An 18,117-nucleotide genomic window follows, 5' to 3' on the forward strand; every position below is an offset into this window, starting at 1 on the left:
TTAGGTAAAGAAAGATGCTACTTCCCTGAATCCAGAAACTGAACTGTTGAAGAAGATACCATGAAGAAGCCTCCAGACCACAAGCTGCACAAGAATGAACTTTGGGTGTGGTTGATTGAACATTTATTTGTATGTATAATTTCATGCCAAAGGGGACTGCCCCCTAACTGGCTTTTTTGTCAATGCGTCCAGCAATTATTGGTTTTATTTTGTTTTTTCCTCACTTATCCTCAAATTATTGTAATCTTTAAGTTGATTATGTTTTCATGATCCTTTGGGGGGGAAAATTATTTTTTCCCAAATGATCACATGGAGAATTGTAAAAATGGAGACTTGAACTCAGGACTCTAATCCCCAGGAGTCCTTGCTAGCTCCCAGAATGCCCTCTAATCTCACTGAGATTTCCACCTGGGCCAAGGTCAAGAATTTCTATTTAACCTGACTGTAAAGGCTACTGGGTCTTTTTTCCTACTTCCACTTTGGAGCACACGCGGCTCTCCTCCTAGCAGGCAAGATGTGAATGGTCGTGAATAGGCTCTCTGGGCCTAGCACGTGTCTTTCTTACTTGTATTTTCCTAAATTCCTTATCTTAAATAAACCTCTAAAAATATAATACTTCTAGAGAGAAACTAATTTCTACCTGCCTCAGTTTCCTCCTAAATTTTAATCATAACAGTTGAATTTTAAATGTTACAAGTATAAAATATAAATTTCGCATATGTCCTTTATCTATCAGTCAGATGGCACTGTTATTGCCCAAGATCAATGTGCCATATCCTATTTGCAGCATTTGCACTGACCAGTCTCCTCACCAAACCACACCTTCTCTCATCTCTGCTGTTCAAAATATTTTTCATTCTTCCAGATCTAGCTCCTGTGCTACCATCTCCCTGAAGTCTTTCCTGGTCCACATTGCTGAGAGTATTCTTTCTCTTCAAATATTCCCAATTTCTCCTTTGTCTCTATCACTCCTTTCCTTATATGTGTATAAATGCAACATTTCTCCTAAAAGTAGAATGTAGACAAAGGAATTAACTTTTGGATTTTTTTTCTTTTTATATATATATATATATATCGAATGCCTAGTAAAGTATCTTTCAAACTGTTTATTATTGAGTCATTTTTGAGTTGATATTGGAGTGACTTTCCTTCTCCAGTTCATTTTACATATGAGAAAACTGAGGCAAACAGGGTTAATGAGTTGGCCAGGGTCACATAGATAATAAGTGTCAGAGGCCTGATTTGAACTCAGTAAAGTGAGTCTTCCTGACTCTAGGCTCAGCAAACTATCCCCTAAGTCATCTAGCCACCCAAATCTTTCAAATAGCAAGTATTCAAAAAGAATTTATGGAATTGGAATTTGATATAAATGCTTGCCAAAACAGGAAGCTTCAAAAAGCCTAGACTTTTTTTTCCTTTTCCTTTGATCTTTTTTATTATAATTTTCATTTAAAATTTTTTTCCATGGTTCCCTGATTCATGTTGTCTCCCTCCCCTCTTTCATCCCCCTCCTAGAGTTGACAAGCAATTCTACTGGGTTATATACGCATTATCTCTCAAAACTTATTTCTATATTATTTACTTTTGTAAGAGAGTGATCTTTTCAAACCCAAACCCCAAATCACATAGTCATCCAAACAAGTGATTAATCTTATATTTTCTTCTGGATCCAGAAAATATTTCATCCAAGGATTACCTAATAGCAACCAAAACCAACATCAAATGTAGAGTACACATGCATTTGCCAACAGTTAAGAAATAAGAGGGCAGAACTTATGAGTGGTCTTACTGTATGAAATAATCAAAAGTGGTGAAAGAGGAAAAGAACCTAGGATCATCCTAAGAACATATATAAATGAACAGATAACAAAATATAGACTCAAAATCAAATTGAGGCAACTAAATGTTGCAGTGGATAAAGCCCAGGTCTTAGAATCAGGAAGACTGAGTTAGAATTTTCATTCAAACCTTTACTAGCTGTGGGACTTTCACCAGTCACTTCACTTCTCCTTGCCTTGGTTTTGTCATCTTTAAGATGAGGATAATCATAGCACCTATCTCCCAACATGAAGATCAGCTGAATTAACACCAGAAAAGCTCTTTGCAAACCTTCAAGTACTATATAAATGCTGGATATTATTATTAATTTTAAAAAATGGCCACATCACCAATGACAAAGGAACTAGAATCATTGGATCATAGGGATTTCAGATATATAGGCAGACCTCTTCATTTTCAGATGAGGAAATGTTCAACAAGGTCCAGCTTGTCTAAGGCCAATTAGTAAATGGTAGATCTAGAACTAAATATAATTCTTTTATAAACCATTAATAAAAAATTGACAAATATTTCAATATGCAAAAAAGATCAAAAAGAGGATTATATATAAAATGGTGAACTTCTGAAAAAATACTGTTGTAAAAAATACCATAAAAAGTTATCTTTTAAAATATATATTAAATTTGACAATGTAGTAACAAAAATATCCCCATTATGTCTTTGACTATGTATATTAAAAACATTTTTAATGCTCATTTCTTTTTTTTTTGAATCATTGTCATCATTGACTAACTCACCAGAACCTGAGTCCCTGACAACATGGAAGCCTCCCTTGTAGCAAAACATTATGAACATAATGGTAATGTCTGAAAAATATTTGCTTTATCCTACACTCCTAACATATCACAGCTGTGCTGAGAGGTAAGTTCTATTAATTTTAACTCACTTTTTCTTTCTACTTTATTGGGCTATAGAAAGTGGTTAGTGGAGTGAGGGTTGTAATATTGTTAATGAAAGGATTCTAATTCCTTCTCAACTTTTTTCACCCTAGACTCAGTTGAGTGTGAATTTAGATGGACTCTTAAATAAGTCTTTATCATTCTTTTACAAGCTCAAAAAATTTCTGAGAGGTAGAATACCTAAGTGGCAAAAAATCTTAAAATTAGGTATTCTTAGTTCTACCCGTAATGACCTTGGGGAAGTTTTGTAAATGTTCTATGACTGTTCTTGCGGGTATAAAAAAAGAAATCCAATACTTAACAGAGGCATAGGATGGCTTAACAAAACACTTAAATAGGGAATATAGACTATGAAAAGTTTTAAGTGCTGCATAAATGATTTAAAAACATGTTTAGCTCCCTGCCAGCTAGGAATAATAATTTCTCAGCAATCATATAATCTACGATTTCAATTTCAAAGCTATGGGGTCATAGCTGTGAAATGACTCCATTTAAAGGAAGCCCAAAATAGAATAATTATCTTGGTATTTATTGAACAGCATTACATTATCCTAATGAATAAGTTATGCTGTGAGTTTATTGGCTAAGTTATTTCTGTGAACTTAACTGATCCCACTGTTTCATAACATTTAACCTTATAGTAGGTTTTAAAAACTGAAATAAACAAAAATATAGATTTTATTTAGAGGCAGGGCAGTGTAGAAAGAACACTAGGACTGGAGTTAGGAGAAATCTGGGTTCAAATCCTACCTCTGTCTCTCACTAACAATATGACCACATTTCTTTGAGCTTTAGTGTCGATATGTATAAAATGGCAAGCTGATATCTGAAGTATACACCTAGCTCAGAAGTTGTTGTCAATGTTGCACCTCCTCTGTATTTACTCTCCCAACCTCTACTGAGATGGGGGACTCAGTTTTCTCATCTAGTAGCCTTCGAGGAACTAGGGTCATTGTAGTACCATCACTCACAAGCCCCTAACTAGAATGCTTCACCTAGTTGACAGCAATTAGCTTTTGCAAAGGGATATTTACTGAGAAAGTATAGCAAGTACAAAGATACAAAAATGTCCCCTACACTGATGGGGGATGTTGTTTCATTCTTCCTTGAGGAGTTTGATGCCAAACATTCCCTCCGAATCTGGGGGCATGTGCTTACTCTTACATACACGTAAGTTCCCTGGGGAAAATGGGCTCAAACTTGAAACACAAAGGTACAAAGGCACAAATGTAGAGGTTGTTTGGAAAGGAAGATTCGTTAGTGGCATTTAATGTCCCTAGAATTTCTTTTCTTCCCTCGCCATTGAGTTCCCATTGAGTTCATTTGGGGGTACCATATGGTGAGAGGTCTTGGCTGATGGGTCACTCCACCACTGGACTGAGTCAGGAAGGCTTCTCAGGGCTGGTTTATTACCAGACTCAGTTCCTGCTGCTGCTGGCATAGAATAGGATTCCAGTTATTGAGGGGAAACTCTGGATGAGTGTGTGGGGCAAATAAATGAGGTAAATGTAGTGGGAAACCACAGGGTGTTATTATTTCTTTTAGTTTCTATTGAATATAGAGCACAATATAATACACTATAGAGGGCTGTATAAAACAAGCACAGTTTCCTTTCCTTAAGCGTTAATGATCTTGTTGGGGAACTGAGTTTAGTATAAACTATAGTTTAGTACTATAACCATTTGCAAAATGTAGACATCCATGTGAATTGGACTAGAAAGGTCATTAGTCCATTTTGCCTTACTTCTTTCCTTACCAAATTTGATCCTTTAGATAAAGATTTCAATGTTATGCCAAATCACAGTTTTCCATCACCTCTACCATCAACCTCCTCTGTTCCTAAAAGTTCACTACAATTTAAAGCTCACTACAATCTTATCTCAACTCAGGTCTCATGGCCATAAGGCAATCTTTTTATTCTTCCAAGCCCTTTCATCTTTTCTTCAAGATCCTTTGTCTCCTCTCCCCACTTAGCTATGAATTGTGGCTCATATTTCATTTTAAAAATTGAGGTCATTTGCCAAAAGGCTCTTCTCCCTTCTTGCTTATCGCATCTCACCCAGATGCCTTCTGTCACTATCTCTTCCTCATCTCTCTTCTATAAAGAAGTGGCCTGAGCCAAACCTCTCTCCATGCTTAAGGGATCCCATTCCATTCTATCTCTCCAACACCTCTTCATCGTTCCCCACTCTCTTCAGTCTTTCCTTATCTACCGACTGTTTCCTTACTGGCCACAGACATATCCATCCGTGCATCTCCACCCCCAAAACAAAACCCTCCCTTGATCCATCCATCCATCCATCTGTCCCATATCTCTTTTCCTTTTTATGGTGAAACTTCTTGAGAAGGTCATTTATAATTGATGTCTCTGCTTTCTTTCCTTTCACTTCCTTATTAACCCTTTACAGCCTGGCTTTCAGCCTCTCCCTGTAGCCAAGCACACTGTACAGTGCACAGTGCTTTTAAACACTAGGTGAACAAAGGCAAAGGAACATCTTTAACAGCTCCACACAGGCCTTTTCAGTATTACACCCAAATTGCTTCCTATTTTATTGGGTTTGAAAATAATCTCCGTAGCTCAGCTCCATCAATTTTCTTGGCAGTTTTATTTAGCCTTTATTAACACATTTTGAAGGGCACCCAGACCAGCAAAATGATAAGAATTAAGGAGAGAAGGGGGTGTGAAAGGGGCATTTTAAATTCAGAGCTTTGATGTGAAGATCTGAATAGCAATAGAGGAAAACACAGTATGGAAGACAAGGGAAAAAGTGCTTCAGAGCTTTCCTACTTAGTCATCTGGGCATTTCTGATTGGTGTTCTCCTCTCTAAAGAACTGAAATTGCCAGAAACAATGAGCTTTTCAGATCTGACGACCTAGTAGCAGCACATCCCAGCTGAAGACCAGCAGATGGTAGCAAGAGATTAGCAACAGCTCAGTAAAGCAGCTGTATTACAGTCAAAGACCAGAAGATGGTAGAAGAGAGCCACAGGAACTCATGGAAGATGGCTAGCAAAGAGCAAGAGAATAACATCATCAGAGGATGTCCGCAACTCTGTAGCATCAGAAGCATCGTTTTTCCTGCTATATTGTTCACTGATCACACGTGCTCCCCACGTATGTGCCCTCCCTAATTGCGTTACCTGGTCACAAGTATTTTTTGAATGCATCCCTCTTTCATTGGTGATGTGGGACCGTTGATCACTGGTTAAGCCTAGCATATTTTTGCTTTCAAATGTCTTTTGCTTTGAATCAATGTGTTTTCTAGCTGGTCCAGCAAAAGAAAAACATTGACAGTGGCTTATGAGCAATGCTTTCAAGTGAATGTGGGCCCACAAATTATTTTCAATCTGAGGAGTAGCTTTCTAGGGACAATTTGTATAGAGATCCTGGGTTTTATATATAAAACGAAGGACTTTGAATTAGATAGGTTCTAAAATATCTTTCAGCTGTAAATATGTGCTTCTAGGTCTTGAGAATTTTTTCCTATCCTTGACAACAATGCCATCTATATTTCTTTATAGAAGCAAATAAGGAATTTAGCAGTGTTGGTTCCATTGTATAACCAAAAGCATGAAATATTTGGTCATTTTGCTTTGTGGTACTAAAGATGAAAATAAGAGGGAAAAATCACTAGAAAAATGATAATAATTCCGTGAAGAATATGAGAAGATCATTCAGACTAAATTTGGGCATATATGTACCTATATTAATACTTAGTGACTTCACAATACAAGAAAATAGAACAGAAAAAATGGAAAATATGTTTTAAAATTTTTAGAAATTCAAGCTTTAACTTGAAGACCTCTAGTGATGAGGAAATCCATGTTACTTGTCATCCAAGAAACTGGCAATTTATATTCAAACTCTTTGCCAGCTGAAAAGAGGCTTTTAAGTGCAACCACATGCCTTACTTTGATAGGGTGACACAGGATTTGAGCCTCCTCAGTGGCCTTCTTTGGTTATCAAGGCAGGGAATCTATTGAAGTCCTCCATAGACTGAAGGTTCATTTTTTGATCATCAGCCAGGAATACTACATTTTTGGAACTGGGAGAGGAAAAGATGGGAGTTGTTAGCTTTAGAAGAGGCATAGCATATCTATTGACTTTGGCTCTCTCTTTTCAAGAGACCTGTGAATTGTGGAGTTAATTTTTTTTCAGCCACTATAGAAGAAGGGTGCTTCAACATAGTGTCTGTGACTCTTTACAGAGATCAAATGCTATAAGCAAGAGGTCTGATATCTGATTGTATCCTTAAAGCAAGGGTCTAGTGATAGAGGTTCTGATCCTATGGGTGAGGAACTTCATAACTGAGACTTTGCTTCTAGAGATGAGGGCATCTGGTGTCTGATGCTAGAGATCTGGTTTAAATCTCAGAGAAGAAAGAGAAAGTCTCCAGCTTTTGTTCTTGGCTAGGTCCTATCTAGCAAAAGAGACTTTGCCCTAGCCTCATCATGATGGTAATAGGTAGTGTCAACTAGAAAAAACGCAGAACTATTAAATAGTCAAAATCACTCTTTAATCAAGGGAAAAGGGGTTGGTGCTACTAATATGACAACAGAGCTGCTTTCCAAGACTGCACAGAGTCAAGATGCCCTGGTCACTAGAATTTGGGGAACCTATATACCACTCTAGATGACCTGGGGGCTTTAGGATTATAGGGACAGTTGATTGACTCTACAATGGTAAGAAAGGAAAATGAGGAGTTCCAGACAGGAATAATAGTGAAGGGCTGGTGTCCTACAAAGGACACAAAAGGGAAAGACTCAGCCCAGGGCTGGGTCACCTTGGTCATTGACCTTAGCCTAGGGGGAGAAACCATTGGGACAAAAGTGATGCTTAATATTGGATGGAATTAGTTGTTCCCACCCAAACTACCAGGAAGTTCACTGTCTGGTGAAAAGGGACCTTCCCTCAGGGGGAAACCTCTCCTGTGACAAGGTGAAAACCTGGGGTTTCTACACTCAAACTCAATAAACTGGGGATCTCTATATTTCCATGTTGACAGTAGCATTGACTCAGTGAGTAAGGGAAGAGCAAAGGCAAATGCTGACGTATTAAGTTTCAGAGAAGAGACTGGGGGCATTGTGCATAGCATAGGAAAATAGAAGTCTGGTTCCCCTGGTGAGCTGAGTTCAGTAGCTTTTTCTCTTAGATTTCCCAGTTTTCTCTGCCAAGTTTTTCATTAACTAGTTCTTTAATAATATGTTCTGGAAAATTTTTCCTGGAGTTGAAGTCAATTTCATTGGCCTCTAGTTTGCATACTCCAAAAGGAAAGAAGAGTTCCCTTTTCTGGAAAACTGAGACAATTTGATCTTCCCCAATCCTGCAGTTGTTTCAGAAATTAAAAATGTAACCTATCTGGGCCAGGGCACTTGAACTCATCAAAAATAGCTTGATGCTCTCTCTCTCTCTCTCTCTCTCTCTCTCTCTCTCTCTCTCTCTCTCTCTCTCTCTCTCTCTCTCTCTCTCTCTCTTCTTGTCCTAAGTATCAATTCTTTGTTAGAAATTTTTATTCTGGGGGGCAGCTGCATGGCTTAGTGGATTGAGAGTCAAGCCTAGAGACAGGAAGTCCTAGGTTCAAATTTGGCCTCAGACACTTTAACCCTCATTGCCCAGCCCTTACTGGTCTTTTGCCTTGGAACCACTACACAGTATTGATTCCAAGACAGAAGGTAAGGGTTTAAAAAAAAAGAAAGAAATTTTTATTCTGGACTTTTCACTCCAAAGATTATCTCTACTTAACAGATAAAATAAAAGTTGAGCAATTCTTCCTTCCCTCTGTAGTCAGTTATATCCCAGTCATCTAAAACAGACTGTCATGAACATTTATGAAGTACTTAATATGTGCCAGGCACTGGATTAAGCACTTGGGACACAAATATGAAAAAGAAAGACAGTCCCTCCTCTTAAAAAACTTACAATATAATGGGAAGAAGACAGCACACAAAAGGAAGCTTATGGTGGGGAAATAGAAAGGGAAGGTATTGGGTATGTATAAATGGAGATTTTGAGCCTTTGGACTTCATCCCCCAGAAGTCCCTTAGAATTTCCCAAAATTCCATTTTTCTTGCATTCCCACATTTTGCATGATTGTATTTAAAGGACTATAACCCCTCCCTCGTGTCTTGGACCTGCAATGGGGCTGAAGTCAGGCAGTTCTTTTGTTTTAGTTATTATTAATAAAACTTTATAAAATATAATATTTAATTATTGATTATTAATTTTAAAACCCACAGTTACTAGGTTCCAGGGAATGATGGAAAGTCCAAAAGAGTGCAGTTGGGTGGGAAATAAAGAGGTGATTAACCTGGGAGTCCTCCTTAAATGGAGTTTTGAGTGGGAGCTTTCCACTCTCCAATCAGAAGAGGGGTACTAGGGAAGAAGATACTAATGAGGTACTGATAAAACAATTACTCTTTCATCTCCTTTCCCCTGCCATATAGCTTTAAAAATATTAACCCTTGGAGGTGGCAAAATTGGGACACTAATACACTGCTGGAGGAGCTGTGAATTAATCCAACCAATCAGGAGGACAATTTGGAATTATGCCCAATGGGAGCTAAAAGACTCTCTGTCCTTTGATCCAGCCATAGCACTGTTGGGTTTGTACCCCAAAGAGATAATAAGGAAAAATACTTGTACAAAAATATTTATAGCCATGCTCTTTGTAGTGGCAAAAAATTAGAAAATGAGGGAGTGTCCATTGATGGGGGAATGGCTGAACAAATCGTGGTATCTGATGGTGATGGAAAACTACTGGGCTGAAAGGAATAATGAACTGGAGGAATTCTATGTGAACTGGAAAGTCCTCCAGGAATTGAAGCAAAGTGAAAGGAGCAGAACCAGGAGAACATTGTACCCAGAGACTGAGACACTGTGGCACTATCAAATATAGTAGACTTCTACTAGCAGCAATGCAATGATCCAGGACAATCCAGAGGTACTTATGAGAAAGAACACTATCCACATCCAGAGAAAGAACTGTGGTAGCAGAAATGAAGAAGAAAACAATCACCTGATTTTATGGGGATATATGATTGGGAATTTGGTGTTAAATGATCATTTTACTGCAAATATGAATACTATAGAAATAGGTTTTAAATAATGATACATGTATAATCCACTGGAATTGCTTGTCAGCTCTGGGAGAGGGGAAGAAGAGGGGTGGGGAAAATCATGAATCATGGAACCATGGAAAAATATTCTTAATTAATTAATTTTAAAAATTAACTTTTTGTCATCCTTATTTTTCTTTGTCATCTTCAATTCATTCTGTACTTTAGCATTTAAAACACTACTCTTGTAAAATTGTACTAAGTATTCATTTGTGTGCGTGTGTGTTCATCCCCCCCCCCCCATCTTTTAAAAATCCAAGTTGGTCAATGGGTGTCCACGTTGTTTCCTTTAGACATATTCCCTTTTTGCTTCTCATCAAAATTATCTTCCTTTGTGTTTTCAGAATTTCATTCTTGATAGCTCTTTATATCTTCTGAAATGACTTCCCTTGGGTTTCTACCTATCCTTCCTCAGAGCCCTTCCAAATCTAGGTTGCATGCCAGTTAAGTTTGCTTTCCTCTCTTCTGTCAAAAATTCTAGGAAGGAGTGATCACTTTGCCCAGTTTCAACCATTTTCAACCCAACAATCTAATTGATTAGAATCAGATCCAGAATAAAATTCTCTTTGTTGGTTCTGCAATAATTTTAAGGCAAATTAAGAAGAAGCTGTTAACTACTCTACTTTTGGCAAAATATGTATTTCAACAGAGGCCTGAATAATTGAAATATCCCATTACTAGCATATCAACATCTCTTTTAAACTTATAATTTGTTTCTGGATCTCCAGATTTTGCCTTTTATTATATTTATACTTATTGTTTATGCTATGACATGCAGTTGGATGAGAAGCCCATTGAATTGGTCTATCAGCACATATATTTTGGACAGAAACTTCTGATCAGCAATGACCTGTGTCCAGAATTGAATAATACGAAGAGAAAGGGTCATATTGCTTTTGAGAAATCACATGCCACTTGTAATGATCCCAAGCTGCTCTCTATCACAAAAATCCATCTTTCAAAAAAAACCTAATACTCACTGGACGATACCATTAGGCTGTGAATCATTAAACATAATAATCTCTAAGGAATCCAAATTTTCGGTGTCCCAAAGGGCAATAGAAAGACATCTGAGAAGTGTAAGTAGGCCATAGTGTATTACCAATGCTAACATTTATAAGAAGTGGAGTAAAAGACATCCAAGAAACGAATCCCAGAAAAGGTTGATGTCCAGTTAAAGAAGCGAAAGCAATAGATGAGAGAAGTATAATTTGAGCTCTGTACTTGTCTAAATACAGTGTTAAAAGATGTAGGGAAGATCCTTAGCACTTTGGGTTGATGCTCTATGGAAGAATACTGGATAATACAGACAAAAAATGCATAGGATGAAAAGGCTTCTTTACGTGTGTTTGGGTTTTTATGGAGATGTATGTATATGTACGTGCACATGGGTGCCAGATTTCTGATGTCTTGCCTATTATTACTTGCTATAAAAACAAACAAAAGCAAACCCCAACTAAATAAGATTAATTCTTTCTTACAGCTTTTGTACAGAACTTATTCCCCACCCGTAATCCCAAGGAATGATTTTCTCTAATGGATGACAATACTCTTCAATACCTTTTTTTTTTTTTAAGACTGGACTTAACATCAGAAACATTTTTCCTCATTCTGTGAGGGGACTTGCCAAGGCTGATTTGTTTCTTGGTATAGTGAGTGGGAAGAGACTTTGTAGTCTTATGACTTTGTGTCAGTCCTGGCTGTTGCCATTTCTTACCTGTGTGACCCTTGGCATGTCACTTAATGTCTCTGGGACTCAGTTTCTCACCTATAAAATCAAGGGGTATTGCCCTGGATGATTCCTGAGTTTCCTTTTGTTTTGAAATCTATTATCTTTATGATTGTTCCCTTTGAACTTGAGCCCCTGACCTGGAAGCCTATGTGTTTCCCTCCCCTTACTAAGTTTTGGCAAAAGAAGGGGGAAAAAAGCAGTTTAGCAAAATCAACCAATATATTGACTAAGTCTGACAACATATAAAGTAGCCCATGCCCACATCCCACCTCTGCTAAGAAAAAATGGAAGTACATTTTCTTAATTCTCTCTCTGTCTATGTCTGTCTGTCTCTCTCCCTTCCTCCCTCTCCCTCTCTCTTTCACACACACACACACACACACACACACACACACACACACACACACACACACACATCCCTCCACATTAACCTTTTTGGGCAATCCCCAACATATCAGTCAGCCCAATCTTTTTCCCATGCATCCCTATAAAAACATGCCTGCCATGAGCCCTATTCCCATAGGTGTTCAGAAAGCTTTCCTGATAGCCTCAAGCCACTCCCAAGGCTTTGTCTCAACAAAAATCCATAAAGACTGGTGGGAGACTAGATTATTGAGGTGCCCCACATTAGCACCACCCCTAGTTTATCACTGTTTTTTTCTTCAAAAATATAAGTATAGATGGAAATGCCTTAATCTTTAATTGTGTTCTATTAGAAAGGAGTTATTTCCCTCAGCTAACTCGTTGAGTTAAATGTTGTGGTGAGACCAGGGATGCCACTTCCCTAACCTGTGCCTCCAATCTATTGCTCTTAGCTTACTGCAAGCTCAGAGTTGGCATGTTTAAAGTCTAGACATCAGATCCCTGGCAGAGATAATTCTTTCAGAACTTGTCTTTCCAAACCAGCTTCCAACATTCCTGGCTGAGATGAAAGATAATGACATTTCTGTAACACTGATCAGTAACACTGTGGAGATGAATTTCAGTTGGAGATTCATTTCCAGAAGCTTCTTTCTGGCTAATTCTTATTATGAAACTGGGTTTTCCTCTTAAAAACTGGGTTTTCTTCTTGAGGGGAAGCAAACAGTTGGTGACAATATTAAATGGATATGGTAAAACCAGACCCTTGGCCAAATTCCCACATAGATCACATCTGTCTCTGTCTCTGTCTCTCTGTCCCTCTTCCTCTTCTCCCTCTTCCTCTATTCCTCAAGAGAATGGTGGGGAATACAATTAAAGGGACACATTCAGGGCACTTTAGTGCTACCCTAGAAAAATTGGGCTTACCATCAAAGTCTGCTGACTTAATAAGCCTCAGTCAGAAGCCCTGCAAGGAAATGATATTTGGTGACTAAACTAAAACTGGTCCTTAGGCCAGAAAACATCAGCAGCAGCTGTGGCAGTTCCAGGATAAGGCCCCTAGGATAAGTCTCAGGCATGTTGGACTCTGCCCAAGGGTTCCATGAATCAAACAATTGGAGCCATCCCCTAGAGAATTCCCACGGAGCACAGGGCTCTTCCATGGAGCTGTGCATGGCATATCTGTATCTCTCCCACAAGTCCCAGGCGGAAGGCTTGTCATGTCTCCTCCCTCTTGGCATGGAGAGAAGACAGCTCTTGATTCTGGCTGGCATTGGGAGAACAAAGGAGCTGTTATTTTTGGTGGTTATGCAGCTTGAATTGGTGGGAAAACATGAGCGCTTTTGAAAACTCACAGAGCAAGGAGGAGGATCGGTCTCAGTTCTCTACTTCCATATCTCCACCCTCTCTTCTGGCCCAGAGCAGGAGACTGTGGCGTCCCTAGAGAGAAGCAAACAAGAGACAAGACAAACATTTGGAGACCAGATGTGTTAGTCAATGTGGGATACACCTCTCCGCAGTACTGCGTTGGATACAATAGTTCATTTGAAAGAGGTCCCAATGGAAGACATATTGCATTCACTAGGACTGAAAAGTAACTGGGTTTAGTGGAAAGAACATGCAAGTTGGAGTCAGAAGACCTGGGTCTGAATACCTGTTTTGTTACTACTATACATACAAATGAGGAAATTACTTTATTTCTCTGAGCCTCAGTTGCCTAGTCTGTAAAATCAGTCTCTAATAGTTTCTTCCAGCTCTAAATCTATGATTCTCTGACCATTTTATTGATGCTTTTTGCCTTAACAACACATTAATTTTTGGACATTTTCTTCCTCCTTCTCCTCACCATCCATTGAGCAAAGATTTAGAGGAAAGCAATTAAGTTAAACCAACCAAATATATTGACTGAGTCTATTATTAGTATATGCAATATTCTATACCCACAGCAGTCACATCTCTCCATTGAAGGGGAAGGGGTGCATTTTCTCAGTCCTCCAAATACAAAATTGTTCAAGAAAACATTTTTCTCCATTCTTTCTATTTTCATTAATGTAGCTATTATAGATATGTTTTTTTTCTTTGAGATCATTCTATCTAACCTTTCTATTTGTATTTCCAGTGCTTCAAATGTAGCAAGCACTTAATAGATACTTTAAAAAAAATTCATTTATTCATTAAAAAAAACAAACCCTTGCCTTTTGTCTTGGATATTATCAATTCCAAGACAGAAGAACAGTAAGGGCTAGGCAATTAAGGTTAAGTGACTTGCCTAGGATCAAATAGCTAGGAAGTGTCTGAGGCAAGATTTGAACCCAGAAACTCCCAACTCTAAGCATGGTGCTTTAGATCCACTATGCTACCTACCTGTCCCTCATTCATTTGTTGTTTCTCTTACTTTACTCTTCATTAGTTCATATGTCTTTCAATATTTCTTTAAATTCTTCAGTGTAACCATGTCTAATGGCTTAGTAGTATTCTAACACATTTCTGTCCCACAGTTGAGTTAGCCATTCTCTATGGGAATTTTGTTTCCAGTTCTTTGCTACCAGAAAAAGTGAGATAAAAAATATTTTGACATATGTTAGAACTTTGTGGTTTTTTTCTGCATTTCTATTCCAACAGTTCTTTCTCTAGCTGTGGATAGCATTCTTTCTGATAAGTTTCTCAGAATTGTCCTGGATCATTGCATTGTTATTAGTAGTAGCAAAGTCTATTACATTTGATCATCCCACAATGTTTCATTTACTGTGTATAATGTTCTTCTGGTCCTGCTAGAACTTTCTGTTTTTGACTCATTGGGGTTAGTATTGAAGTCTCTGGGTCAAAGAGTATGAATGTTTTATAGTCACTTCAAAAAAACCCCATAATTCCAATTTGTTTTTCAGCAGTTGAACCAATTTTCCACTCTATCTAGTTTGCCCTAACCTTTACTACTTTCATTTTTTTTATCATCATTGCCAATTTGCTGGGTATGAAGTGAAACCTTAAAGGGTTTAGGTTTACATTGCACTTCTCATTAGTGATTTGGATCATTCTTTTGTATGGCAATTAATAGTTTGCTGTTATCCTCTTGAGAACTTCCACTGGGAAATGGCTCATGATTGCATATATTTATGTTCATTCTCTATCTTGCCTATAACACTTTCATAAGAGATATTTGGTGAAAAGGTTCCCACCCACCCCCCAGGCAAAAGCTTTCTTTTCCTTCTTTTTATTGTATTAATTTTGCTTATTCAAAAGCTTTTCAATTTTATATAATCAAAGCTATTTTTTTAGATCTATCATTTGTTTGGTGAAGAATTCTCTCCTTTGCCATAGTTTTAAGAGCTAAGTCCATCCATTTTCATTCCTTTTTTGTGGGTCTTTTGATTATCTCCAGATAAGAATTTTTTGATGAGGAACATTCTTTTCTAATTGAAATTAGAACCTTCTTTGTCTTCAAGAATCCCATGGTACACTAAAAGGTTCATTGTTTTATCCAGAACTATACACTCTATGGAGGTCAGAAGCAGAACTCAAGCTCAGAGCTTTCTGATTCCTAGGTCTGCACTCTTTCCAGTACACTCCTTTCATTTGTTCATTTGAGAGAAATTAAAATGAATTGTGGTAGCTTATCCTGAAGATGAGAGTAGTTGGGTAGATTTTTAATTTAATGATTATTAAGTAACATTCCTTTTTTTTCTTTCCTTCATTTATTGATTGGTCTCAATAAATGTTGAGTAACAAACTAAACTCTAATACTTTATCAAAACTGCATGTTTCAAGGTCTAAAAAGAAAACAGATGAGATATATATTGCCAATGAGATAAAATGGTTCCTGGTATTGTGTGGCAAGGGGGCTGAAAATTTTACAAGAATATTCCACATCCTGGATGTGGCAAAATTGGGACACTAATACACTGCTGGTGGAGTTGTAGATTGGTCAAACCATTCTAGAGGGCAATTTGTAACTATGCACAAAGGGCTTTAAAAGAACGTCTGCCATATCACTGCTAGGTTTGTACCCCAAAGAGATAATAGGGAAAAATACTTGTACGAAAATATTTATAGCCATGCTTTTTGTGGTGGCAAAAAAATTGGAAAATGAAGGGGTGTCCCTTGATTGGGGAATGGCTGAACAAATTGTGGTATCTGATGGTGATGGAATATTATTGTGCTGAAAGGAATAATGAACTGGAGGAATTCCATGTGAACTGGGAAGACATCCAGGAATTGATGCAAAGTGAAAGGAGCAGAACCAGGAGAATATTGTACATAGAGACTGATACATTGTGGCACAGTTGAATATAATAGACTTTTCTAATAGCAGCAATGCAATAATCCAGGACAATCCAGAGGAATTTATGAAAAAGAATGCTACCCACATCCAGAGAAAGAACTGTGGGAGCAGAAACACAGAAGAAAAGCATATGATCGATCATGTGGTTTGGTGGGGATGTGATTGGGGTTTTGATATTAAAAGTTCACTCTACTGCAAATATGAATATTTAGGAAATAGGTTTTGCACAATGATATGTTCATAACTCCTCCCCCCAAGAATTTGGAGGTTTAGGGGGAAAGTGAAAATGAGGGGAAGAAGGACTTACTTTCTGTTCTGGCCCCTACCTTTGGAATCTGGAGCATGTTTCCTCTGAACCACACTGTTTTCCTCCAACTGTACAAAACAACTCTCTCTTTTTATCTATTTATTTTTATTTTTTCAGTTACATGGAGAAATGATTTTTGACAATTACTTTCTGACATTTAAAATTCAGATTTTCTCCTCTTCCTTACTCCCTCCCTTTGGCAGTAAATGGTTTGATATGGGTTATACCCATACTTTCAAGCAATATGTTTTTCCATATTGCTCATGTTGTGATAGAAGACCCATACTGCATATACAATAAAAATCTCAAAAAGCAAATAAAGTGGAAGATGGCCTGCTTTGATATGAAAAAAAAAAGAATATTCCTTATCCTAAAAACTCCATCATTGACTTTAGTTAAGTAAATGAACATTCTTAGACTAATGTTCTTCTCTAATATTCAGTCCATTTGGGTTACTCTCTGCCTTTTAAATATGTAATTTTCATTAACTCTTCATGGCTTTGCTCATAATTGTTCCTCAACATCTCTGCCCTACTGATGCAACTGACACTTAATTCAAGGTCTCTGGATGCTTCCATGACTTTTCCAGCCCATTCTGCTCTTTCTGAACTCTCATGGGCATTATTCATACATTAACTTTGGTATTTAATCACCTGCCCATTTTATTAAAAAAATCACAAAAATTCAGAATTGTTAAGGGGGACCTTAGAGACCATATAATTAAATGTGCACCTGACTGAAAAATCTCTTTTCCAGTATCCATGAGAAGTGATTATCTGGATTTTGTTTGAAGACCTATAGTGAAAGGGGTATCACTGATTTGTGAGGCAACCCAATTCACTTCTCAATAGCATTCTAAAGAGATGCAGTGTGCAAGAACACTTGGATTTGATCCTTTTACTTACTATCTGTGTGATAGGGACCTCTCATTTAACCTCTCTGCAAACCTCTCAGTTTCCTCATCTGCAAAATTATCTTAATACTCATAATAGTGACTACTACCCTAGGCTATTGAGAAAGTTAAATTATAAAAAATGGATATAAAGAGTTTTGCAAACTTTGAAATACTATAGAAATATCTAGTCCATCTTGAATTGTTTTCTGTTTTCTGTGTTAAGCTCTTTTCTAACAAGATGGTAGATATCACGTCTTGGGTTTCTCATCCAGTCTTTGTACAAAATTGAGCATGGAGATACTGAGTAGATGTTTGCTGCATTCTTTGTACATGATGATCACTTTAAATTAAAGTATTCATGCCTCTCTTGCTCTGGTCCCTACCTGACTTCCAGATCCCCCAGATACAAAATTCATTTAATGTTAACAGTTTTCCAGTTTGTGGATCAATCAAGACCTTTGCTTTTGTTCTCCCACCAGTCTGGGACATTTTCTGGGACCATTTTATTGCATGTGTATTTATCCTGAGGCTAGACCTTTGCCTCCTCCCATGATCAGCTCCTTGATGGAGCTTCTGGAGTTTGAATAAAAAGGGAGATGATGGTAGTCATCTCAAAATACCTGCTAGGACATAATAATCAGAAAATACAAAGGAATTTTGTACCAAGCACAGAAACTGCTATTTACCACA

The sequence above is a fragment of the Monodelphis domestica genome, chromosome 3 (genome assembly GCF_027887165.1).
Source record: "Monodelphis domestica isolate mMonDom1 chromosome 3, mMonDom1.pri, whole genome shotgun sequence".
NCBI lineage: Eukaryota > Metazoa > Chordata > Mammalia > Didelphimorphia > Didelphidae > Monodelphis > Monodelphis domestica.